Below are 26071 nucleotides of genomic sequence, written 5' to 3'. Positions count from 1 at the left end.
AAAAACAGTTCGGACCGCACCGAAATATGCAAAATTTCATATAATTTTTTAACTGTGGCCACAATATGGGATGTAATGCTAACAAAAAGAATATGGGCTCCAAAAAAACCTTAATAATTAGCAAATGGGCTGTAAATTATTAGAAATAATGGCAGATGGGATGTATGCTGTTTTCCATAGATTTGAGACTTTCCTAAAAAAGGTTGACGCACAACCTGTGATTGTTGGATGGCCATCCAACGACCGTCGTGCTTCTTCAATCTCTGCTCTTCCTGCTCCAGCCGCTCAAACAAGCGCCGGCGGGACTGCCTGCTCCCTCCTCCCCGCAGCCGGCTCTGCTGCCGCGCAGGCCTCACCGCCCCACCGTACTCGCATCGCTGGCTTAGCCATCCCTCTACTCACCCACACCTGTTGTTATTCTCCGGCGACGGCAGACGAACCAGTAAACCCTCGTACAGTCGTACTCCCCTCCGCATGGGAAACAACTGCCAAGTCTTCCCTGCCTCCGTTTCGTTCCCTTCCTAGGCCTCGCCGTCGTCCACCGCCCAGGTGCTCTCGGCGCTGCCTGGTCAACGTAGTCAATGACCGACATGCATCTGAAGTGGACTGTACATGGAGAGGCCGACAGCTGGGTCCACGGCCGCACGCAAGGAAATGCCTCCTTATTACGCGCAAAATAATGATTCCTCCACCTGACATTAGGGACCCACCGAAAGGGCCTCTGTATTTCACGAAAAAAATGTTACCGCTGCTGACAGCTCAGGCCACCAGCTATATCTTCACACGCAAGGAAGTGCCTCCTTATTACGCACATAAAAATGAATACTCCCCCTGTTAGCTGGGACCCAATATAGTGGTAGGCTGACTTGTGGGCCTACTAAGTTGACAGGGACGGAGGGCTTTGTCAACTTAGTCAATATGCGCGATTCTAGCTCCAGTGACCGTACGATGTCCATCCAACGGTCGTAGTGCTTCTTCAACATCTGGTCTTCTTGCTCCAGCCGCCCAAACCAGCACTGGTTGTGCCTCGTGCTCCTGCCTCCCGTGGCCGGCTGCGATGTGGCGGAGGCCTCACCACCCCCTACTACTCCCACCGCTGGACAGGCCATTCCTTTACTCACTCACACCTCCTGTTATTCTGCGGCGACGGCAGCCTCACACCATAGTGAACCAGTGAACCCTCGTACTCCTGTACGTGTGGGCATCCACTGCCGCGTCTTCCCCGGCTCCACGTCGTCCCCTTCCTAGGCCTCGCCGTCGTCCACCGCCCAGGTGCTCTCGGCGCGGTGTGGTCAATGTGGTCAAGGAACGGCTTCCATCGGACATGGACTGTATGTGGAGAGGCTGACAGCTAGGTCCACGGCCGCAGCAAGGAAGTGCCTCCTTATTACGTGCAAAATAATTATTCCTCCACCTGACAGTGGGGACCCACCGGATGGGCCACCTTATTTCGTGAAAAAAATGTTTCCCCCTGACTGCTGGGACCCACCAGCTACATCTTCGCACGCAAGGAAGTGTGTGACAGTCGAGACCCACCTGGTCGAAGCGTACGTAGCGTTGTCATTCTGGTCGCGAACGTGTACATACATATATACTGGTGGATGTAGAGGCGCGCACGTGTCGTAGTAGAGGCGCGCACGTAGCATGTACACGTATGTACAGCGGCCAGGGTGCAAGAAAGAAAATACGGCCATGTATGTGTACATACGGGCGGGGTCTCGAACGCCTACTCGCGCATACGTACGGCCAGGGCTCGTGTACATGGCTGGGTCGGAACGGAGAAACAGCGTCGTCGTCGTGTTCATGGGGAGGCAACGGAATGCGTCATGTTCATGGGGAGGCAACGAAATGCGTCGTGTTCATCGGTAGGCAACGGAACGCGTGGGAGCCAACCGGCTGGGTCGGAACGGAATGCGTGGTCGTGTTCATCGGGAGGGCTTGGACGGAACAGGCGATGGAAACGAGGCCTGGCGTACCGCACAACAGAGGAAACGGACCTCCTACGTTCGGAACGGGGTCCTGTTGATCGGGAGGGGTGTGGCGTACCGCAAAATGGAGGAAACGGACCTCCTATGGTCGAAACGGGGGTCCTGTTGATCGGGAGGGGTGTGGCGTACCGCAAAACGGACAAAACGGACTTGTGTTGGAGCGCGACGGTCGAAACGGGGGTCCTGTTCATCGGGAGGGGTGTGGCGTACCGCAAAACGGGACTCCACAGGATACTGTTCATCTCCACCGTCGACCTCCTTCAGCCTCCACGGGCTACCGTCAACCTCCTCCAGCCTCCATGGGCTCCTGTTCATCTAACCACCACCGCGCGCTACTCCACCGGCTACTGTTCAACCACCCCTCCACCGTCTACTGTTTATCCAGCCCTCCACACCGCGGGGTCCTGTTCAACCAACCCTCCACGGGCACCCCTCCACCGTCTACTGTTCATCCAGCCCTCCACCACACCACGGGGTCCTGTTCATCCAGAGGCAACGCCACCGCTCACTGTTCATCCACCCCACCCCCCCCCCCCCCCCCCCCCCCCCCCCCCCCCCCCCGCAACACTCACTGTTCATCCCAGAGGCAGCATCGATCAGCTTCAGTTAGCAGCAGTAGCGAAGGAATCGCTCGATCGGGTTCAGTTAACAGCCATCGATCGATCGCTCGGGTTCAGTAACGCGTAGCCTGCAGTGCAATCGCTCGGGTTCAGTTAGAGCCAACGCCTCGCACACATGCGCGTACGTGTACGAGAGAAACCCGCATCGCTCGGTGAAGGAAATATGCCCTAGAGGCAATAATAAAGTTATTATTTATTTCCTTATATCATGATAAATGTTTATTATTCATGCTAGAATTGTATTAACCGGAAACATAATACATGTGTGAATACATAGACAAACAGAGTGTCACTAGTATGCCTCTACTTGACTAGCTCGTTAATCAAAGATGGTTATGTTTCCTAACCATGAACAAAGAGTTGTTATTTGATTAACGGGATCACATCATTAGTTGAATGATCTGATTGACATGACCCATTCCATTAGCTTAGCACCCGATCGTTTAGTATGTTGCTATTGCTTCCTTCATGACTTATACATGTTCCTATGACTATGAGATTATGCAACTCCCGTTTACCGGAGGAACACTTTGGGTGCTACCAAACGTCACAACGTAACTGGGTGATTATAAAGGAGCATTACAGGTGGCTCCAAAGGTAGATGTTGGGTTGGCGTATTTCGAGATTAGGATTTGTCACTCCGATTGTCGGAGAGGTATCTCTGGGCCCTCTCGGTAATGCACATCACCTAAGCCTTGCAAGCATTGCAACTAATAAGTTAGTTGTGAGATGATGTATTACAGAACGAGTAAAGAGACTTGCCGGTAACGAGATTGAACTAGGTATTGGATACCGATGATCGAATCTCGGGCAAGTAACATACCGATGACAAAGGGAACAACGTATGTTGTTATACGGTCTGACCGATAAAAGATCTTCGTAGAATATGTAGGAGCCAATATGGGCATCCAGGTCCCGCTATTGGTTATTGACCGGAGACGTGTCTCGGTCATGTCTACATTGTTCTCGAACCGTAGGGTCCGCACGCTTAAGGTTTCGATGACAGTTATATTATGAGTTTATGAGTTTTGATGTACCGAAGGAGTTCGGAGTCCCAGGTGAGATCGGGGACATGACGAGGAGTCTCGAAATGGTCGAGACGTAAAAATCGATATATTAGACGACTATATTCGGACATCAGAAAGGTTCCGAGTGATTCGAGTATTTTTCGGAGTACCGGAGAGTTACGGGAATTTGCCGGGGAGTATATGGGCCTTATTGGGCTTTAGCGGAAAGAGATAGGAGAGGTTGGGCGCCCCCCCAAGGCCTAGTCCGAATTGGACTTGGGGGAAGGGCTGCGCCCCCTCCTTCCTTCTCTCCTCTTTTCCCTTGCCTTGACTCCTACTCCTAATACATGGAAGGACTCCTAGTTGGACTAGGAAAGGGGGAATCCTACTCCCGGTGGGAGTAGGACTCCCCTAGGGCGCGCCATAGAGAGGGTCGGCCCTCCCCTCCTCCACTCCTTTATATACGGGGGCAGGGGGCACCCCATAAACACACAAGTTGATCCTTGAGATCATTCCTTAGCCGTGTGCGGTGCCCCCTGCCACCATATTCCACCTCGATCATATTGTAGCAGTGCTTAGGCGAAGCCCTGCGACGGTAGAACATCAAGATCATCACCACGCCGTCGTGCTGACGGAACTCCTCCCCGACGCTTTGCTGGATCGGAGCCCGGGGATCGTCATCGAGCTGTACGTGTGCTAAGAACTCGGAGGTGCCGGAGTAACGGTGCTTGGATCGGTCGGATCGGGAAGACGTACGACTACTTCCTCTACGTTGTGTGAACTCTTCCGCAGTCGGTCTGCGTGGGTACGTAGACAACACTCTCCCCTCTCGTTGCTATGCATCACCATGATCTTGCGTGTGCGTAGGAATTTTTTGAAATTACTACGAAACCCTACAGTGGCATCCGAGCCTAGGTTTTATGGTTTGATGTTATTTGCACGAGTAGAACACAAGTGAGTTGTGGACGATATAAGTCATACTGCCTACCAGCAGGTCATACTTTGGTTCGGCGGTATTGTTGGATGAAGCGGCCCGGACCAACATTACGCGTACGCTTACGCGAGACCGGTTTTCCCGACGTGCTTTGCACAAAGGTGGCTTGCGGGTGACTGTTTCTCCAACTTTAGTTGAACCGAGTGTGGCTACGCCCGGTCCTTGCGAAGGTTAAAACGGAGTCAAATTGACAAACTATCGTTGTGGTTTTGATGCGTAGGTAAGATTGGTTCTTGCTAAGCCCGTAGCAGCCACGTAAAATTTGCAACAACAAAGTAGAGGACGTCTAACTTGTTTTTGCAGGGCATGTTGTGATGTGATATGGTCAAAACGTGATGAGTTATAAGTTGTTGTATAAGATGATCATGTTTTGTTGAAGTTATCGGCAACTGGCAAAAGCCTTATGGTTGTCTGTCTATTGCATAAGATGCAAGCGCCCAATAATTGCTTTACTTTATTGCTATGCGATAGCAATAGTTGCAAGAGCAAGTGTTGGCGAGACGACCACGTGACGACACATTGATATAGATCAAGATGATGGAGATCATGGTGTCATGTCGGTGACGATATAGATCATGACAGTACTTTGGAGATGGAGATCAAAGAAGCAAGATGATAATGGCCATATCATGTCACATATTTTGATTGCATATGATGTTTATCTTTTATACATCTTATTTTGCTTAGTTTGACGGTAGCATTTTAAGATGATCTCTCACTAATTATCAAGAAGTGTTCTCCCTGAGTATGCACCGTTGCGAAAGTTCTTCGTGCTGAGACACCACGTGATGATCGGGTGTGGTAGGCTCTACGTTCAAATACAACGGGTGCAAAACAGTTGCACACGCGGAATACTCAGGTTATACTTGACGAGCCAAGCATATACAGATATGGCCTCGGAACACAGAGACTGAAAGGTCGAGCATGAATCATATAGTAGATATGATCAACATAGTGATGTTCACCAATGAAACTACTCCATCTCACGTGATGATCGGACATGGTTTAGTTGATTTGGATCACGTGATCACTTAGAGGATTAGAGGGATGTCTATCTAAGTGGGAGTTCTTAAGTAATATGATTAAATTGAACTTAAATTTATCATGAACTTAGTCCTGGTAGTATTTTGCAAATCATGTTGTAGATCAATAGCTCGCGTTGTTGCTTCCCTGTGTTTACTTTGATATATTCCTAGAGAAAATTGTGTTGAAAGATGTTAGTAGCAATGATGCGGATTGGATCCGTGATCTGAGGTTTATCCTCATTACTGCACAGAAGAATTATGTCCTTGATGCACCGCTAGGTGACAAACCTATTGCAGGAGCAGATGCAGACGTTATGAACGTTTGGCTAGCTCAATATGATGACTATTTGATAGTTTAGTGCACCATGCTTAACGGCTTAGAATCGGGACTTCAAAGACGTTTTGAACGTCATGGACCATATGAGATGTTCCAGGAGTTGAAAGTTAATATTTCAAGCAAATACCCGAGTTGAGAGATATGAAGTCTCCAACAAGTTCTATAGCTAAAAGATGGAGGAGAATCGCTCAACTAGTGAGCATGTGCTCAGATTGTCTGGGTACTACAATCGCTTGAATCAAGTGGAAGTTAATCTTCCAGATAAGATAGTGATTGACAGAATTCTCTAGTCACCATCACCAAGTTAGTAGAACTTCATGATGAACTATAATATGCAAGGGATAACGGAAACAATTCCCAAGCTCTTCGTGATGCTGAAATCAACGAAAGTAGAAATCAAGAAAAACATAAATTGTGTTGATGGTTAACAAGACCACTAGTTTCAAGAAAAGGGCAAAGGAAAGAAGGGGAACTTCAAGAAGAACAGCAAGCAAGTTGCTGCTCAAGTGAAGAAGCCCAAGTCTGATCCTAAGCCTGAGACTAAGTGCTTCTACTGCAAAGGGACTGGTCACTGGAAGCGGAATTACCCCAAGTGATTGGCGGATAAGAAGGATGGCAAAGTGAACATAAGTATATTTGATATACATGTTATTGATGTGTACTTTACTAGTGTTTATAGCAACCCCTCAGTATTTGATACTAGTTCATTTGCTAAGATTAGTAACTCGAAACGGGAGTTGCAGAATGAACAGAGACTAGTTAAGGGTGAAGTGACGATGTCTGTTGGAAGTGGTTCCAAGATTTATATGATCATCATCGCACACTCCCTATATTTTCGGGATTAGTGTTGAACCTGAATAAGTGTTATTTGGTGTTTGCGTTGAGCATGAATATGATTTGATCATGTTTATTGTAATACGGTTATTCATTTAAGTAAGAGAATAAATTGTTGTTCTGTTTACATGAATAAAACCTTATATGGTTACACACCCAATGAAAATAGTTCGTTGGATCTCGATCGTAGTAATACACATAATCATAATATTGAAACCAAAAGATGCAAAGTTAATAATGATAGTGCAACTTATTTATGGCACTGTTGTTTAGGTCATATTGGTGTAAAGCGCATGAAGAAACTCCATGCTGATGGGCTTTTGGAATCACTTGATTATGAATCAGTTGATGCTTGCGAACCATGCCTCATGGGCAAGATGACTAAAACTCTGTTCTTCGGAACAATGAAGCGAGCAACAGATTTGTTGGAAATCATACATACTGATGTATGTGGTCCGATGAATATTGAGGCTCGTGATAGGTATCATTATTTTCTGATCTTCACAGATGATTTGAGCAGATATGAGTATATCTACTTGATGAAACACAAGTCTGAAACATTTGAAAAGTTCAAAGAATTTCAGAGTGAAGTGGAGAATCATCGTAACAAGAAAATAAAAGTTTCTACGATATGATCGCATAGGTAAAATATTTGAGTTACGAGTTTGGTCTTCAATTAAAACAATGTGAAATAGTTTCACAAACTCATGCCACCTGGAACACCACAACATAATGGTGTGTCCGAATGTCATAACCGTACTTTATTAGATATGGTGCAATCTATGATGTCTCTTACCGATCTACTGCTATCGTTTTGGGGATATGCATTAGAGACAGCTGCATTCACGTAAAATAGGGCACCATCTAAGTCCGTTGAGACGACACAATCTGAACTGTGGTTTGGCAAGAAACCAAAGTTGTCGTTTCTTAAAGTTTGGGGTTGTGATGCTTATATGAAAAAGTTTCATCCTAATAAGCTCAAACCCAAATCGGAGAAATATGTCTTCATAGGATACCCAAAGGAAATTGTTGGGTACACCTTCTATCACAGATCCGAAGGCAAGAATTTTGTTGCTAAATTCGGAAACTTTCTGGAGAAGGAGTTTCTCTCGAAAGAAGTGAGTGGGAGGAAAGTAGAACTTGATGAGGTAATTGTACCTGCTCCCTTATTGGAAAGTAGTACATCACAGAAACCGGTTTCTGTGACACCTACACCAATTAGTGAGGAAGCTAATGATGATGATCATGAAACTTCAGATCAAGTTACTACCGAATCTCGTAGGTAAACCAGAGTGAGATCCGCACCAGAGTGGTACGGTAATCCTATTCTGGAGGTCATGTTATTTGACCATGATGAACCTACGAACTATGAGGAAGCGATGATGAGCCCAGATTCCGATAAATGGCTTGAGGCCATGAAATCTGAGATATGATCCATGCATGAGAACAAAGTATGGACTTTGGTTGACTTGCCCGATGATCGGCAAGCAATTGAGAATAAATGGATCTTCAAGAGGAAGACGGACGCTGATAGTAGTGTGACTATCTACAAAGCTAGAATTGTCGCAAAAGGTTTTCGACAAGTTCAAAGTGTTGGCTACGATGAGAGTTTCTCACTCGTATCTATGCTAGAGTCTGTCCGAATCATGTTAGTAATTGCCGCATTTTATGAAATCTGGCAAATGGATAGACAAAACTGCATTCCTTAATGGATTTGTTAAAGAAGAGTTGTATATGATGCAACCAGAAGGTTTTGTCAATCCGAAAGGTGCTAACAAAATGTGCAAGCTCCAGCGATCCATCTGTGGTCTGGTGCAAGCATCTCGGAGTTGGAATATACGCTTTGATGAGTTGATCAAAGCATATAGTTTTATACAGACTTGCGGTGAAGCCTGTATTTATAAGAAAGTGAGTGGGAGCACTACAACATTTCTGATAAGTATATGTGATTGACATATTGTTGATCGGAAATAATGTAGAATTATACTGTAAAGCATAAAGGATTGTTTGAAATGAGTTTTTCAAAGAAAGACTTCGGTGAAGCTGCTTACATATTGAGCTTGAAGATCTATAGAGATAGATCAAGACGCTTGATAAGTTTTTTCAATGAGTACATACCTTGACAAGATTTTGAAGTAGTTCAAAAATGGAGCAGTCAAAGAAAGAGTTCTTGCCTGTATTACAAGGTGTGAAGTTGAGTAAGACTCAAAGCCCGACCACGGCAGAAGATAGAAAGAGAATGAAAGCCATTCCCTATGCCTCAGTCATAGGTTCTATAAAGTATGCCATGCTGTGTACCAGATCTATTGTATACCCTGCACTAATTTGGCAAGGGAGTACAATAGTGATCTAGGAGTAGATCACTGGACAGCGGTCAAAAGTATCCTTAGTAGAATAAGGAAATATTTCTTGATTATGGAGGTGAAAAAAGGTTCGTCGTAAAAGGTTACATTGATGCAAGTTTTGACACGGATCTGGATGACTCTAAGTCTCGATCTAGATACATATTGAAAGTGGGAGTAATTAGCTAGAGTAGCTCCGTGCAGAGCATAGAAAATTGCAAAATACATAACGGATCTGAATGTGAAAGACCGTTGACTAAGATTCTCTCACAAGCAAAACATGATCACACCTTAGTACTCTTTGGTTGTTAATCACATAGTAATGTGAACTAGATTACCGAATCTAGTAAACCCTTTGGGTGTTGGTCACATGACGATGTGAACTATGGGTGTTAATCACATGATGATGTGAACTATCGATGTTAATCACATGGTGATGATCTAGATTATTGACTCTAGTGCAAGTGGGAGACTGAAGGAAATATGCCCTAGAGGCAATAATAAAGTTATTATTTATTTCCTTATATCATGATAAATGTTTATTATTCATGCTAGAATTGTATTAACCGGAAACATAATACATGTGTGAATACATAGACAAACAGAGTGTCACTAGTATGCCTCTACTTGACTAGCTCGTTAATCAAAGATGGTTATGTTTCCTAACCATGAACAAAGAGTTGTTATTTGATTAACGGGATCACATCATTAGTTGAATGATCTGATTGACATGACCCATTCCATTAGCTTAGCACCCGATAGTTTAGTATGTTGCTATTGCTTCCTTCATGACTTATACATGTTCCTATGACTATGAGATTATGCAACTCCGTTTACCGGAGGAACACTTTGGGTGCTACCAAACGTCACAACGTAACTGGGTGATTATAAAGGAGCATTACAGGTGGCTCCAAAGGTAGATGTTGGGTTGGCGTATTTCGAGATTAGGATTTGTCACTCCGATTGTCGGAGAGGTATCTCTGGGCCCTCTCGGTAATGCACATCACCTAAGCCTTGCAAGCATTGCAACTAATAATTTAGTTGTGAGATGATGTATTACAGAACGAGTAAAGAGACTTGCCGGTAACGAGATTGAACTAGGTATTGGATACCGACGATCGAATCTCGGGCAAGTAACATACCGATGACAAAGGGAACAACGTATGTTGTTATACGGTCTGACCGATAAAAGATCTTCGTAGAATATGTAGGAGCCAATATGGGCATCCAGGTCCCGCTATTGGTTATTGACCGGAGACGTGTCTCGGTCATGTCTACATTGTTCTCGAACCGTAGGGTCCGCACGCTTAAGGTTTCGATGACAGTTATATTATGAGTTTATGAGTTTTGATGTACCGAAGGAGTTCGGAGTCCCAGGTGAGATCGGGGACATGACGAGGAGTCTCGAAATGGTCAAGACGTAAAAATCGATATATTGGACGACTATATTCGGACATCGGAAAGGTTCCGAGTGATTCAAGTATTTTTCGGAGTACCGGAGAGTTACGGGAATTCGCCGGGGAGTATATGGGCCTTATTGGGCTTTAGGGGAAAGAGATAGGAGAGGTTGGGCGCCCCCCCCAAGGCCTAGTCTGAATTGGACTTGGGGGAAGGGCTGCGCCCCCTCCTTCCTTCTCTCCTCTTTCCTACTCCTAATACATGGAAGGACTCCTAGTTGGACTAGGAAAGGGGGAATCCTACTCCCGGTGGGAGTAGGACTCCCCTAGGGCGCGCCATAGAGAGGGCCGGCCCTCCCCTCCTCCACTCCTTTATATACGGGGGCAGGGGGCACCCCATAGACACACAAGTTGATCCTTGAGATCGTTCCTTAGCCGTGTGCGGTGCCCCCTGCCACCATATTCCACCTCGATCATATTGTAGCAGTGCTGAGGCGAAGCCCTGCGACGGTAGAACATCAAGATCATCACCATGCCGTCGTGCTGACGGAACTCCTCCCCGACGCTTTGCTGGATCGGAGCCCGGGGATCGTCATCGAGCTGTACGTGTGCTAAGAACTCGGAGGTGCCGGAGTAACGGTGCTTGGATCGGTCAGATCGGGAAGACGTACGACTACTTCCTCTACGTTGTGTGAACGCTTCCGCAGTCGGTCTGCGTGGGTACGTAGACAACACTCTCCCCTCTCATTGCTATGCATCACCATGATCTTGCGTGTGCGTAGGAAATTTTTGAAATTACTACGAAACCCTACACTCGGCCCCCGACCTCCCACCGTAACCGGGAACTCCCCAAAATTTTCCTCTCCCTCGCTTCTACCATGGTTTTTTCTGTCATGGACGGCCCAAAGAATGTCATGCAGCTGCGTCTCCGGCCCGCTCAGGACGAAAAGCCCATTTTCTGTCCTGATTTTTTGTCATAGAAGTAGGATCCCACCACATCTATGATGATACCGGGTTTTGTCACAATTATCATCATAGAAGTGTCCTATGTATGATAGAAAAAAAATTGTTCAGCCCAAAATGTCACGGATGTGTCCTTTTTTTGTAGTGTCTCCCAAGCTTGTGCAACATGTTCATGATCAAGTTGCTTAAAATTCATAATATCCTTTCTAAGAGAGATGATTTTAGCAGGAGGAAAATACTTAGAGATAAAAGAATCTTTGCACTTGTTCCATGAATCAATACTATTCTTAGGCAAAGACGAAAACTAAGTTTTAGCACGATCTCTAAGCGAACAAGGAAATAGTTTCAATTTAACAATATCATTATCCGCATCTTTCTTCTTTTGCATATCACACAAATCAACAAAGTTGTTTAGATGTGTAGCCGCATCTTCACTAGGAAGGCCAGAGAATTGATCTTTCATGACAAGATTCAGCAAGGCAGCATTAATTTCACAAGATTCGGCATCGGTAATAGGAGCAATCGGTGTGCTAAGAAAATCATTGTTGTTGGTATTGGAAAAGTCACACAATTTAGTATTGTCTTGAGCCATCGTGACAAGTAAGCAATCCAACACACAAGCACACAAGTAGCAAGCGAAAAAGAGGCAAACGGAAAAGAGGGCGAATAAAACGGCAAGCGTAAAGTGGGGGAGAGGAAAACGAGAGGAAAATGGCGAATAATGTAATGCGAGGGATAAGAGTTTGTGATGGGTACTTGGTATGTCTTGACTTGTGCGTAGACTCCCTGGCAACGTCGCCAGAAATGGCTCGTTGATGGGAGATCAAATCTTAACTTGACTTGGTGTAAGCCTCCCCAGCAACGGCGCCAGAAATCCTTCTTGCTACCTCTTGAGCACTGCGTTGGTTTTCCCTTTGAAGAGGAAAGGGTGATGCAACAAAGTAGCATAAGTATTTCCCTCAGTTTTTGAGAACCAAGGTATCAATCCAGTAGGAGACCACACGCAAGTCCCTCTGGATCACGTTTGTTCCAAAAATCTCTCTCCCGATGGTTTCATTCCGTTTGGATTCTGTTTGATATTCCTTTTCTATGAAACACTAAAATAGGCAAATAAAACAGCAATTTGGGCTGGGCCTCCGGTTTGTAGGTTAGTCCCAAAAATAATATAAAAGTGTATAATAAAGCCCATTAAACATCCAAAACAGAATATATAATAGCATGGAACAATAAAAAATTATAGATACGTTGGATACGTATCATCGGTTACAGAGAAAGGGATCTTCATATCCGAATGCGAAGCTTGCCATCCACGCAAAGGAGAGTCCCATCCGGACACGGGAGAGAGTCTTCTGTCTTGTATCTTCATGGCCCATCAGTCCAGCCAATGTCACATAGTCCGGACAGCAGAGGACCCCCTAATCCAGGACTCCCTCACCGACCATCCACCATGTGATCACGGGTGAATTCCATGATCATGGAGTGATTGGCGTTGACTCCATGCTCCACCATCCCTTGGCACTTGAATATGTCTTGTTCCACCGCCTCGAGCCTGGCATCCACACTCCCCGTCCTCTTGGGCCCCTGAACATCCTGGATGTGGAGCAGCCCCTCACGCATCTCAATGGCCTGAGGGTGCCTCATCACCTACGGTAGGTAAGGGTTGATGACCTTCTCGAAGAACTTGTCCTTGGAGGAGCTTGGTGGAGCCATGGCGATCTAGATCTGACAGGAAAACAGCACGAAACAAGAATAGAGGATTTTTCTGTGATGCGGTGGTCAAATTGTTCGGGGGTATATATATAAAGATTTTTTATCTTGGGAAACAAGCATATGGAAGGAAAATGGATTCGGGAAGGTGCCTAAGGGCCCCACAACTCACTAGGGCGCGCCGGGAGGGGCAGACGCGCCCTGGTGTATCATGGTCACCTCGGTTGCCTTCCCAGTTATTTCTTATTTTTCCTATTTTTCTAATATTCCAAAACTGACAGAAGATATTTTTGCGGATTTTTTGGAGTTTGTTTACTTACGTCTCACATACCTCTTCATTTTCATGGTTCTGGAAGGTTTATTTTATGTGTTCCGGTGTCATGGTTTGAATAATATTAGTTTCAACATTAATAGGCATACCTGAGATATAGTGCTTAATTCTTTGTCCATTGACTACCTTCGGGTTAGTACCTTCGGCATTATTAATCTCGATAGCTCCAGAGAAATAAACTTCTTCGATAATATATGGTCCTTCCCATTTGGAAAGAAGTTTTCCTGCAAAAAATCTAAAACGGGAGTTGTACAAAAGAACATATTCTCCCACTTTGAATTCCAACTTTTGGATTCTTTTGTCAAGCTATCTTTTAAATTTTTCTTTGAATAGTTTGGCATTTTCATAAGCTTGGGTTCTCCATTCATCTAGTGAGCTAATATCAAAAACCTCTTTTCACTGGAAAGTTTGAAGTCATAATTGAGTTCTTTCATTGACCAATATGCTTTATGTTCTAACTCAAGAGGCAAATGACAAGCTTTTCCATAAACCATTTTATAAGGAGACATGCCCATAGGATTTTTGTAAGTTGTTCTATAGGCCCAAAGTGCATCATCTAGTTTCTTAGACCAATTCTTTTGGGACCTATTGATAATTTTTTGTAATATTAATTTTATTTCTCTATTTCTAAGTTCAACTTGGCCACTAGATTGAGGGTGATAGGGTGATGCAATTCTATGGTTAACATCATACTTAGCAAGCATTTTACAAAAAGCACCATGAATAAAGTGTGAACCACCATCAGTCATTAAATATCTAGGGACTCCAAACCTTGGGAAAATAATTTCTTTAAGCATTTTAATGGAAGTGTTATGATCAACACTACTAGTTGGAATAGCTTCTACCCACTTAGTAACATAATCAACAGCAACCAAAATATGTGTATACCCATTAGAGGAAGGAAAAGGTCCCATATAATCAAAACCCCAAACATCAAATGGTTCAACAAGTGAATAATTCATAGGCATTTCCTAACGCTTACCGATATGACCAAATATTTGACATTCATCACAAGACAAGACAAACTTAAGGGCATCCTTGAAAAGAGTAGGCCAATAAAAACCAGATTGCAATACCTTGTGAGCAGTTCTATCTCCCGCATGATGTCCTCCATAGGCTTCGGAGTGACATTTCCGTAGGATTCGTTCCTGTTCATGCTCAGGTACACAACGTCTAATAATACCATCTCCTCCTTCTTTGTAAAGATGTGGGTCATCCCAAAAGTAATGTCTTAGGTCATAGAAGAATTTTTCTTATGTTGGTATGTGAAACTAGGTGGTATAAATTTAGCAACAATGTAATTAGCATAGTCAGCATATCAAGAAGTGTTATGAGAAACATTTATGACAGCTAGTTGTTCATCAGTGTCGGTGTACTAGAGTAGGGGTACCCTAGTATCCCGAACTTGTGCACGGGCAGTCGCAGCATCCCGCGGCAAGGCTTGCCGGGTGACCGCCAAGATCCTCCGTGGTTCCTTTGGAGCCATTCAAGAACAAAGTGTCCAAGTCAAGAAGACAAGACCCCGGCAAGAGGATCTTGCCGGGAAGGCCACTCAAGGCATTTCAAGGAACTTGCCGCGGCGCACCACGCGTTTCGGCAAGACCCGGTGAGCGACAAGCTCCCGGACGCGACAAGACAACGACCGCGGCAAGGCGCTTGCCGCGGCAAGCCACCTCTCCGCGCCCGCGCTCCAGCACATCCACCAACGTGTCGCTCTGGGGCCCTTCCAAGCGTACGTGGCGGAAGGTTGTGCAGCTAGGGACGTGCGGTGGCAAGCGGCGCTGACAAGATCGCCATCGTGGCGAACGGTGGCGTCCCTGGCGGTCCCTTTTTGCACTATTTAGGCGACACAAACAGGCATTTAAGACCCTTGTCCCCTGCCGTCAGGGTTAGGTATGATACACTGTAGCAGGTAGCTGTGCCTACCACAGCACCTTTCCATTTTTGCCCTATACCTCCGTTGCCACCTGTCGGTAGCCCCTTGAGCATATAAAAGGAGGCCCGTGTGCAACGTAGAGGGGGGTTAGCCAGTTCGAACACTCACGCTCGGTCTTGCTAGCCGCTGGTGTGTACTGTAGCACTCCACGCTCCCGAGCTAGAAATCAATACAAAACCACAAAGCAGGAGTAGGGTTTTACACGTCCGTGCGGCCCGAACCTGGGTAAATCGCTCGCGTGCTTCGCCTCGATTTGCTCTTTGCACGATCCCCCCCCCCGCCGAACCGAAAGGGCCCCGGCCCGCCGGTCCCATAGGTGCCTGTGGATCAGCACCCCGGCATCTTTGGCGCGCTAGGTAGGGGGCGTCGAAGTTGTGTGAACCAGATCCGGCGTTCTCGCGAGCTAGATCTTCATCATCTTCATCAACATGCCGCCGAAGAAGAAAGTTTCGGAGGCAGCTGCTCCGTCCGCGCCGAGCCAGCCACCGCCGGAGCAAACAGTTGGTGGGGCAGGCACCGGCGGAAGGACACCCGTCGACGAGGGAACTCACGGTGCTGCCGGGTCCCAGGACAAGGCTGCGCTGCCCATCGGCGGTGTAGCCGGCTCCCACAATGACCGGGCGCACTCCAAGACCTCGGCGTCCGTGCATGCACCGCGCCCATCTCAGGAGGCGCGGGACCGGCAGTGTCATGGTACTCACGGTACCATGTGTTCACTAGATCAAGATCGAGCTGGTGGATCTCGGAGCGCTCAGGACCACCATGCACGTCAACCTGCTGGCGCGAGCGAGACACGGTCGCCTGGACGAGATACTACTCCTTCTAACGTAGTTAGAAGTCCGAGCATATCCCGCTCCTCGCACCGTTCGCCACCGCCACCCGCCACCGCAGCAAAAGCTTTGGCGCGAGCTCAGCTGCTCCTAGACTACCCTCCAGCGGCAGACAAGATCGACGACTGGAGGGCCACTATCCAGAGTCTCATCGGCTTCGCCAACGGCGACACTCCACGGCAGCCGAGCACATCTCAGCCGCGGCAAGCCAGCCAGGCACGAGCCAGAGACGACAAGACCGGTGGGGGTGCAACTACTGTGCACTCTCCAACCCGAAGGCCAAGATCGCCGACTCGCCGGGTCCACCTCGACAGCGACTCCACCGCGTCATCAGATCCGCGAGCTCGTCGCGATCAGCGCCAAGTTCTTCAAGAACGACAACAAGAAGACGCTCGTACTCGCATCGAGCGCCGGAGAGAAGCACGGTGTCAATCAGACCAGCGCACTGGGCCCTCTGTTAACATGCATGCGTCAGGGGAACCAGGCGACTTGCCGTACGCGGTAGGTTGCCCTGCGTTCACTCGTGAGCTGAGGCAAGTCCAGTGGCCCAGTACGAAGAATTTCAAACCAGATGTACCAGAGAAGTACGATGGCAAGTCGCATCCGTCGGAGTTCCTCAGCATCTACACCATCGCGGTGCAGGCTGCTGGGGGGCGGGACGACAAGATCCTTGCCAACTACTTCCCGTTGGTGCTCAAGCCCAACGTCAGGTCCTGGCTCATGCACTTGCCAGACAACTCCATATCCTCCTGGGCTGATCTATGCCATCAGTTTGTCGGCGCCTTTACAGGCGGCCACAAACCTCATGGCCAAGAGAGTGATCTTCATCTGCTCGTCCAGAAGGAAGGAGAGCCCCTGCGCAAGTATATTCAGAGGTTCAGCCGTGTACAGTACAACATCCCAGATGTCCACCCTGCCGCGGTCATCAGCGTGTTTCATCAGAACGTGCGTAACCGCAGGATGCGGGAGGAGATGGCGATGTGCAGGATCAGAGACGTCAGTGAGCTATATGCCCTGGCCGACAAGTGTGCACGCGCTGAGGAAGGGAGGAGACTCCCCGGAGAGAAGACGGGAGCAGAAGGATCTGACAGTGAGGATATTGCCCCGGCAAAGAAAAACCGGCGGCGGAACAGGAAGAAGAAAGGCAAAGAGGTGCTAGTCATTGAGCAGCCCGGCAGCCAAGGTGGCGCCAAGAAGGCCAAAGTTGGTAGCTCCGGCAAGGAGATTGCCGCGTGCGCCAACTGCCAGGCTGTGGCAGCCGCCGACAAGCAGGACGGCTCCGACAAGCAATACTGCAAGATTCACCGCACCAAGGGCCATGACCTCCAGAGCTGCAAAAAGGTCGAGCAGCTTGTCCAGCAGCAAAAGGCTGAGTACGAGCGGCGAGACAAGGAGAGGGCCCAAGGTGGCGCTGCAGAATCTGGCAAGAAGCGCGCCGGCCGAGGAGGACGCCGCGGTAAGGCCAAGCAGCGGCAAGGAGACAGACCTCCCCGCGGCCGCGACAACGATGAAGACGACGACGACGACGAAGACATGGATGATGTTGAGACCAGTGAGCAGGAGTTTCAGAAAGCCACAGAGGTCTTGTGCGTTGACGGTGGTGCTTCTCTGCATACCTCGCACCGCCAACTCAAACAGTGGGTGCGGGAAGTTAATGCAGCAGAACCACCTATCGAATCACGCAAGCCTCTGAAGTGGTCCAGCATGCCTATCATCTTCGACATTGAGGATCACCCTGATCGCACAACTGCGGTCGGGTGTTTGCCGATGTTGGTATCACCAACTATCCGCAACCTCAAAGTCACCAAGATGCTAGTTGACGGCGGGGCCGGCTTAAACCTGATCTCCTCCGCTGTACTCCAAAAACTCCAAATCCCTGACAGCGAGCTCGAAGAGACCGGCACATTCCAAGGAATCAATCCAGGAAGGAGCAAGCCGAAGGGGAAGGTCACGCTGCCGGTAACATTTGGCAGCGAGCTAAACTTCAGGACTGAGAAGGTCACATTCGACGTTGCCGATATTCCATTGCCTTACAATGGGATACTTGGCCGTCCAGCACTCGCCAAGTTCATGGCAGCCTCTCACTACGCATATAACATGCTGAAGATGCCAGGCCCGATAAGCGTCATTTTTGTCCCCGGCGACAAGAAGGATGCTCTTATCTGTGCCGACAAGATCTACCAGGAAGCAGCAGCCACGGCAGATCGCAATCCACTTGCCGCTGAAGCTCCCGGGGGGAAGAAGACCAAGTCCGGCAAGAGTTCTGATGCCCACTCCGGCAAGCGCACCTCTTCGGAGTGCTGCGCTGCCATCGAGGACGCACCATCGAGCTCCACCAGCAAGTGCAAGAAGACAATGGCAGCTCCGCCAGAGACGAAGAAGGTATCCGCCAAGGAGGACGGCACTGGTGGTACCTTCACCATCAGTGCCACGCTCGACCCTAAATAGGAAAGCACGCTCGTTGCTTTCCTACGGGCGAATGTCGACGTGTTTGCACGGCAGCCGTCTGACATCCCCGGTGTTCCCAGGAAAGTGATTGAGCACCACCTTGCCGTTTGTCCCCATGCGCGGCCCGTCAAGCAGAAAGTCAGGAAGCAAGCAGTGGAGCACCAAGAATTCATTGCAGAAGAGATCAAGAAACTGGAAGCAGCAGGCCTTGTCAGAGGAGTGCTCCATCCCACGTGGTTGGCCAATCCTGTAGTCGTGCGCAAGGCAAACGGGAAATGGAGACTTTGTATCGATTTTACCGATGTTAACAAAGCTTGTCCCAAAGACCCATTTCCTTTTCCGCGCATTGACTAGATTGTTGACTCCACAGCCGGATGTGATTTGCTTTCATTTCTTGACGCATACTCAGGATATCATCAGATCTTCATGGCAGAAGAGGATGAGGAGAAGACCGCATTTATTACTCCATGTGGCACGTACTGTTTCGTACGGATGCCTTTCGGATTAAAAAATGCTGGTTCGACATTTGCAAGAGTAGTCCATGTTGCTCTTGAGCCACAAATACACAGAAATGTGGAAGCCTACATGGATGATATAGTGGTCAAGGGCAAGGACAGAGCAACCCTGATTCAAGATTTAGACGAGACCTCTGCAAATCTGCGCAAGATCAGCCTCAAGCTCAACCCAGAGAAGTGTGTGTTTGGAGTTCCCTCCGGCAAGCTTCTCGGGTTCTTCGTGTCTCGGCGGGGAATTGAAGCCAATCCCGACAAGATCAAGGCCATTGAGCAGATTGAAGCACCAAAGCGCGTCAAGGATGTACAGAAACTTGCCGGTTGCGTGGCTGCTCTCAGCAGGTTTATCTCTCGGTCTGCTGAGCGCGCCCTGCCGTTTTTCAAATTATTGAAAAAGGCAGGTCCAATGAAATGGACTCCGGAAGCGGAGGCTGCGCTGCAAGACCTGAAGAGATACCTGTCCTCCCCTCCAATACTTGTCGCACCTAAGCCACAAGAGAAGTTGCTGCTGTACATAGCGGCAACCAATCAAGTGGTTAGTGCTGCGTTAGTAGCAGAGAGGGAGGCAGATGATGAGCCAGCAACCGCGGCAAGCGCATCCAGCGACAAGCAGGGAGCTTCCCCGACAAAGATGGATCTGCGCAGATACACGACGAGATACACAAGAAGATGGTGCAGCGCCCAGTTTACTTTGTCAGTTCCCTTCTGCAGGGGGGTAGGTCAAGGTACTCTGGTGTGCAGAAATTGCTTTTCGGCCTTCTCATGGCCTCGAGAAAGCTGCGCCATTACTTCCAAGCACATGAGATCACAGTTGTCACTCGCTTTCCGCTGAAGAGGATACTGCAGAATCCAGAAGCGACAGGCAGGATTGTTGAGTGGGCACTGGAACTATCAAGCTTTGGCCTCAAGTTTGAGAGCACTTCAACTATCCAGAGCAGAGCATTGGAAGAATTCATAGCAGAATGGACGCCAACACCAGATGAAGAAATTCCAGAACCGAGCATCCCCGACAAGGAAGCAAGCAAAGAGTGGATGATGTACTTTGATGGTGCCTTTTCGCTGCAAGGCGCCGGCGCTGGCGTGCTGCTTGTCGCACCCACCGGTGAGCACCTCAAGTACGTAGTCCAGATGCACTTCCCCAAGGAGCAAGCAACGAACAATACTGCAGAATATGAGGGCTTGCTTGCCGGTCTTCGGATCGCGGCAGACCTTGGGATCAAGAAGCTCATTGTCAGGGGTGACTCACAGCTTGTCGTCCGCCAAGTAAACAAGAGTTATCAGAGTCCGTTGATGGAAGCTTACGTCGACGAAGTGAGAAAGCTAGAAGAACACTTTGACGGCCTACAAATGGAGCATGTTCCAAGAGCTCAGAACGCCATTGCAGATGGCCTGTCAAAGTGTGCCACACTTAAGTTACCTGTGGAACCAGGGATCTTTGTGCTCAAGCTGACTCAGCCGTCCGTAACGCCATCAACTGGACAGAGCAAGAAGACGAAGTTGGTTTCTGGTGACTATTTGCCGGCAGAGCTTCCCGAAGCCGCCGCCAAGAAGGTCCCCAAGATCAACACCAAGAGTGCTGAGGAGCAGTCTGCTCCGGCAGACCCTAGGGTTTGTTCCGTTGAAGCAGGAGCTCCCGACAAGTTTTGCTCCGGCAAGCTTGCCGGGGAATGTCACGCTCCGGCAGAGCCGCAGGTTCTTGCCGTAGAAGCGGATATTCCCGCAGCAGTCTCCAAGATCAACACCAAGAGCGCTGAGGAGCAATATGCTCCGGCAAGCCCTAGGGTTTGTTCCGTTGAAGCAGAAGCTCCCGACAAGTTTTGCTCCGGCAAGCTTGTCGGGGAACGTCAAGCTCCGGCAGAGCCGCAGGTTCTTGCCGTGGAAGCGGATGTTCCCGCAGCAGCAGATTTGCCTTTAGTCCTTGTTGTCGAGCCACAAGCTCCAGCATGGGCACAGCAGATTGTCCATTTCCTTCAGACAGGAGGAGTTCCCGAAGAGCAAGAATAAGCGGAGAGAGTAGCCCGGCAGTCAAGTATGTACCAGTTTGTCGACAAGACACTGTACAGAAGAAGACTCAATGGTGTGAAATTGAAGTGTATTCCCCGGGAAGATGGACAAAAGCTGTTGGCAGAAATACATGGAGGCATATGTTTTCTTCTGGCCAACAGCCCTCCAGGATGCAACTGCACAAGTAACCAAGTGTGAAGCGTGTCAGTTTCATTCCAAGCAGATACACCAACCAGCTCAAGCTCTCCAGACGATCCCTTTATCCTGGCCATTTTCGGTCTGGGGGCTCGACATCCTCGGCCCCTTTCCCCGAGCTATCGAGGGCTTTGAGTACTTGTACGTTGCAATTGACAAGTTCACAAAGTGGCCGGAAGTGGAACCAGTGAGGAAGGTGACAGCACAGTCAGCAGTCAAGTTCTTCAGGTCGATTGTTTGCCGCTTCGGGATCCCTAACAGGATAATCACCGACAATGGCACGCAATTTACGAGCCGCACCTTCACGCAGTACGTCCAAGATCTTGGCGCCAAGGTCTGCTTCGCTTCTGTTGCTCACCCGAGAAGCAACGGTCAAGCGGAGAGGGCAAATGCTGAAGTGCTGCGTGGGCTCAAGACCAAAACTTTCGACAGGCTGCAAAAGTGCGGAAGAAACTGGATCGAGGAGCTGCCGGTGGTTCTTTGGTCGATCAGAACGATGCCAAATCGAGCCACTGGACAGACACCTTTTGCTCTAGTCTATGGAGCAGAGGCAGTTATCCCCACGGAACTCGTATACGGGTCACCTCGAGTGCTCGCTTATGATGAGCTCGAGCAAGAGCGGCTGCGACAAGATGACGCGCTGCTCCTTGAGGAAGACCGTCTTCAGGCTGCTGTACGAGCTGCTCGCTACCAGCAAGCTTTGCGCCGCTACCATAGCCGCAAAGTTAACGCCAGAAGTCTCGAGGAAGGCGACCTTGTTCTTCGGCGCGTTCAGTCCGCCAAGAATTCCAACAAGTTGACGCTGGTGGGAAGGCCCTTACCGGGTGAAACGAGTCATTAGGCCTGGCGCTGTCTGCCTTGAGACCGAAGATGGCATTCCGGTGAGCAACTCCTGGAACATTGAGCATCTTCGTAAGTTTTACCCGTAAGGCGCAGTTGTCGGAACCTGTTCCGGCAACCACCTTTTGTACAAGTCTTGCTGCTGTTGCATGTAATCCTTTGTACAAAGCCGGGCGCAGATCCCGTGCATAAGTAAAGCTCATGTGCTCCGCACATTTTGTCAATTTTATGCTTTCTATTTTCTGGCATATATGATCTGACACTTTGTGCAGCACCTACTCCACGGTAAGCAATAACAAGCCATAAAGCTCCATATCTGTATTGTCTCTTCTTCCTTTTGAAAGCAAGGTTCCCCTCGCCCACAAGTTTGCCGGGGGGAAAGGAGAAGACGATGGATGGTATGGGTCAGGCGTCGTTCAAGAAAGTTTCGCCTTGCCGGGAAACAAACAACAGAAAAGCTAAGTTGCCAAAGTTTGAGCAATCAATTTTTTTTAAAATTTTAAGTTATCTCCCTTGAACGACCACACTTTGTATGGGAAACCTGTGCGCAGAGGAACCAACTCATGCTAGTTGCGCCCCTACTTTGTTTCGAGTCCGCTCAACAACTTAAGTGAGCTGCTAGCGCCCTTACTTTGCTTCGAGTCCGCTCAGCAACTTAAGTGAGCCGCTAGCGCCCTTACTTTGTTTCGAGTTCGCTCAGCAACTTAAGTGAGCTGCAACTAGTTGCGACAAGGTTTCTTGCCGGTAGCGGCACCGCCAGCAGGCTGCTGACGTTCTGCACTCAGCGCTCGCGGCTCAGGTGCCTGCACCGGCAAGTTCCCTAAAAGCGTAGGGCAAAAACATACAAAGGGAGGAATTAAGTAAAGGGAGTAACGTTGCAATCATTGCCCACAATCAAGTTACATTACAAAGATAGCTTGTCGTAGCTCTAACAGATTGTTTTCATGACATGATGGGCAGCGACAAGAAAAGAAGAAATGAGCGGCCTAATCTACGCGATTGCCTTCGACCCGCTTGATCCCGCTCACCTTGTCCACAATGGGTGCGACAAGGGCCTTGAGCTCCTCCAGATCAGCTTCTGGCAGCAAGGACCTGAGGATGTTGGTGAGGCGGAGGCCCGGATTGCGGAAGGCCACCTTCATCAACACTTTCTCGAGGGCTCCTGCGCAGATCTCGCACGACTCGTTAGCTAGTTGCTTGGGGATCCTCTCTCGGAGTCACTGAAGGGCCGTCGCCACGCCCTTGAAGAATAGGACGAGCTTGGCGCTGGGCTGGAGGTTGTCATCGGAGGGATACCCAAGATCTTCCATCCCCAGCTGCGCCAGCTCCTTGTCGATATCTGTGGCGGCGTTCACCAGACTCTCCGTCCAGTGCGTCACAGTCTCCCTGAAGGTGTTCTGGGCGGTGACAGCGCTCTCCAGCAGCGCCTTGTCGGCCTTGATTTCCTCCTTCAAGGCCGCCTCCCGCTTCTTGGCGCTGTCCAGAGTCTTGGTCAAAGTGGTTAGGTTCAACTCAAGATCCACGTTGGAGGCCTTGGCGACGCTGAGCTCCTTGCCCTTCTCGGAGAGATCGGCCTCCAGCCACGCCACCTTCGTCTTCAACTCCTCCTTGGCGGCCTCGGCGGCGGCGGCAGCGTCCTCCGCCTGCTTGAGGGCTCCGCCAAGCTTCTCCTCGCGCGAGGCAAGCTCCTCCTCGTGGGCGTCGAGATTGACCTTCCGCTGCGCCAGCTCGCCCTCTTCCGCGGCTAGCTTCACAGCGGCAAGTCGCTGGCGCTCTTCGGCTTCAGCCTTCTCGAGGAGAAAGACCTTCCGCGCTTCAGCAAGCTGCTCCCGCTCCTCCGCCAGGGATCGGAGGGCTTCCCGGTGGAAACCCCCGAGCTCTTCCGCGCGCTTTTCAATGTCTGCTCCCGCCTTCGCGACAAGCGCCTCGCGGGACTCCAGCTTGGCTTGTCGCGCGCGGTAGAGCGACATCAACCTGCGCAACAGCCGCTCTTCTTCGGGCTCGTTGCTGCTGCTGCTTGGCGCGTCGACCAGCTTTAGCCCCGCGGAGGCGAGCACTTCTCCGTCGAAGACCTCCCCCTCGACCGGCGCTCTGGAGCTTGATGCCCAGGGAAGATTGATGAAGACGTCGTCGCCGGCCTTCAAATAAACGCCCGGCTGGGGCTCCTTGGAACTTGGCGCTGCGGCTTCGGCGGATGGGTCGGCGGTCGGCATAGCGCCTGGCGCTCCTGCGGCCTTTGGGCCGTCAGTACGATCGCCAGATTCCTCGCCAGTTGCTGCGGCGTCAGCCTTGGCGGCCTCTGCGCCGGTGGCATCCCCAGCACCGGCTGCTTCGTCAGCGGCGACCTCTGTCTCCATCTGCTCCGCAGCGGATGGATCTGACGGCCGGAAAAGGGGAGAAGAGTCAAACAGAATCCAGCAGAAACCCATAAAGATCAAGAAAAGAAGGATCCAAGAGAAGTTTTGAAGCAAGGGGAGTACCTGCACCAGGCTCTGCGGTCGTGGTCTCCGTCGTCGGGGGGCCGCTGGCGCTGTCCCTCGCCGGAGAACCCTCCCTTGCCGGAGACTTCTCCCTCACCGGGAAGCCTTCCCTTGCCGGAGAATTCTCCCTTGTCGGGGGATTCTCCCTTGGCTCCTGGTGGGGCTGCTCGGCTCCTACACAAGTCAACAAGCAGATATCAGCAAAGACAAGTACCCATGCGCGCCTCGCCGCGGAAAATAATTCACACACTTACGCTGGGGGCTGCCATGGAGGAAAGTCGCCGGCTCCGGCAAGGTTGTCTCGGGCGCGCCACCTGTTGTCGCAGTGGGCTCGTCCTCGATGATGATCACCGGGGCCTTAGCTCTCTTTGCCGCTCTCTGGGCCAGAGTCCTAAAGAGGAACAGATTCAGGGAAAAGCAAGTGAGAAACAAGACCAACAGCAAGAGTTGAAGAAATGCAAGTACAACAAGAGAAGCTTACTCTTCTTCTTCTTCCTCGTCGGAGCTTAACGCGGAGAAGTCGAAGCCTGGCGCGCGCCCGGCGCGAGGAGGCGGAGGAGAAGCTTCCCTTGGCCGCTTGGCGGGAGCAGTGGCGTCGGTCTGAGACGACCCCGCTCCGGCTGTCGGCGCGGCGTGAGTAGCGGCAGGGACTGAAGCGGTGGTCCGGCTAGACTCCGCTCCAGTTGCCGTTGTAGCATGAGGCGCTCCCGCGGCAATGGTGTTTGCCGTGGTCGAGCGTGTCACGCGGCGTGGCGACTGTTGGCCCGCTTACTGCTCCGCCACATCACCAACCTTGCGGAGACGCCTTCTTGGTGGGGATGGAGGCTCTGCTTCTGGTGGGCTGTCTGAAGACGAGGTGGAAGAAGAGTCGATTTGCAACGAGCCGCTCGTGTCCTTGGCGGGCTCGCTCGGCTCGGTGTCTTTCCCGGCAAGCCCCTTCTTGCCGGCAGGCTCCCCTCGCTCGGCACGGCTTGCCGCTTCTGCTGCATCGGCCTCCTCCACAGTGAACCCGAACTCGCCCGCGGCTTCGGCTGCCGCTGCCTCCTCCAGCCTAGTGGCGATGAGCGCCATCTCCGCATCTGTGGTGTCGCGGGTAAGGCCGTCCTTCTCGTCGAGGCGGATTGGCACTTCCACCAAGTCGTCGAAGAATTGCTGCACGACCTTGTCTGCAGGCTCCTGCCAAGTTGGCACAATCCCGTGCGAGTCGCACTCCGGCATCATTGCACGGATGCGGTCGAGCGCGGAATTGTTGCACAAAGGCACGACGCCCCCCGGCAACCT

This window comes from Triticum urartu, chromosome 3 (assembly GCF_003073215.2).
Source record: "Triticum urartu cultivar G1812 chromosome 3, Tu2.1, whole genome shotgun sequence".
Lineage (NCBI taxonomy): Eukaryota > Viridiplantae > Streptophyta > Magnoliopsida > Poales > Poaceae > Triticum > Triticum urartu.
Note: the sequence above shows the minus strand (reverse complement) of the source record.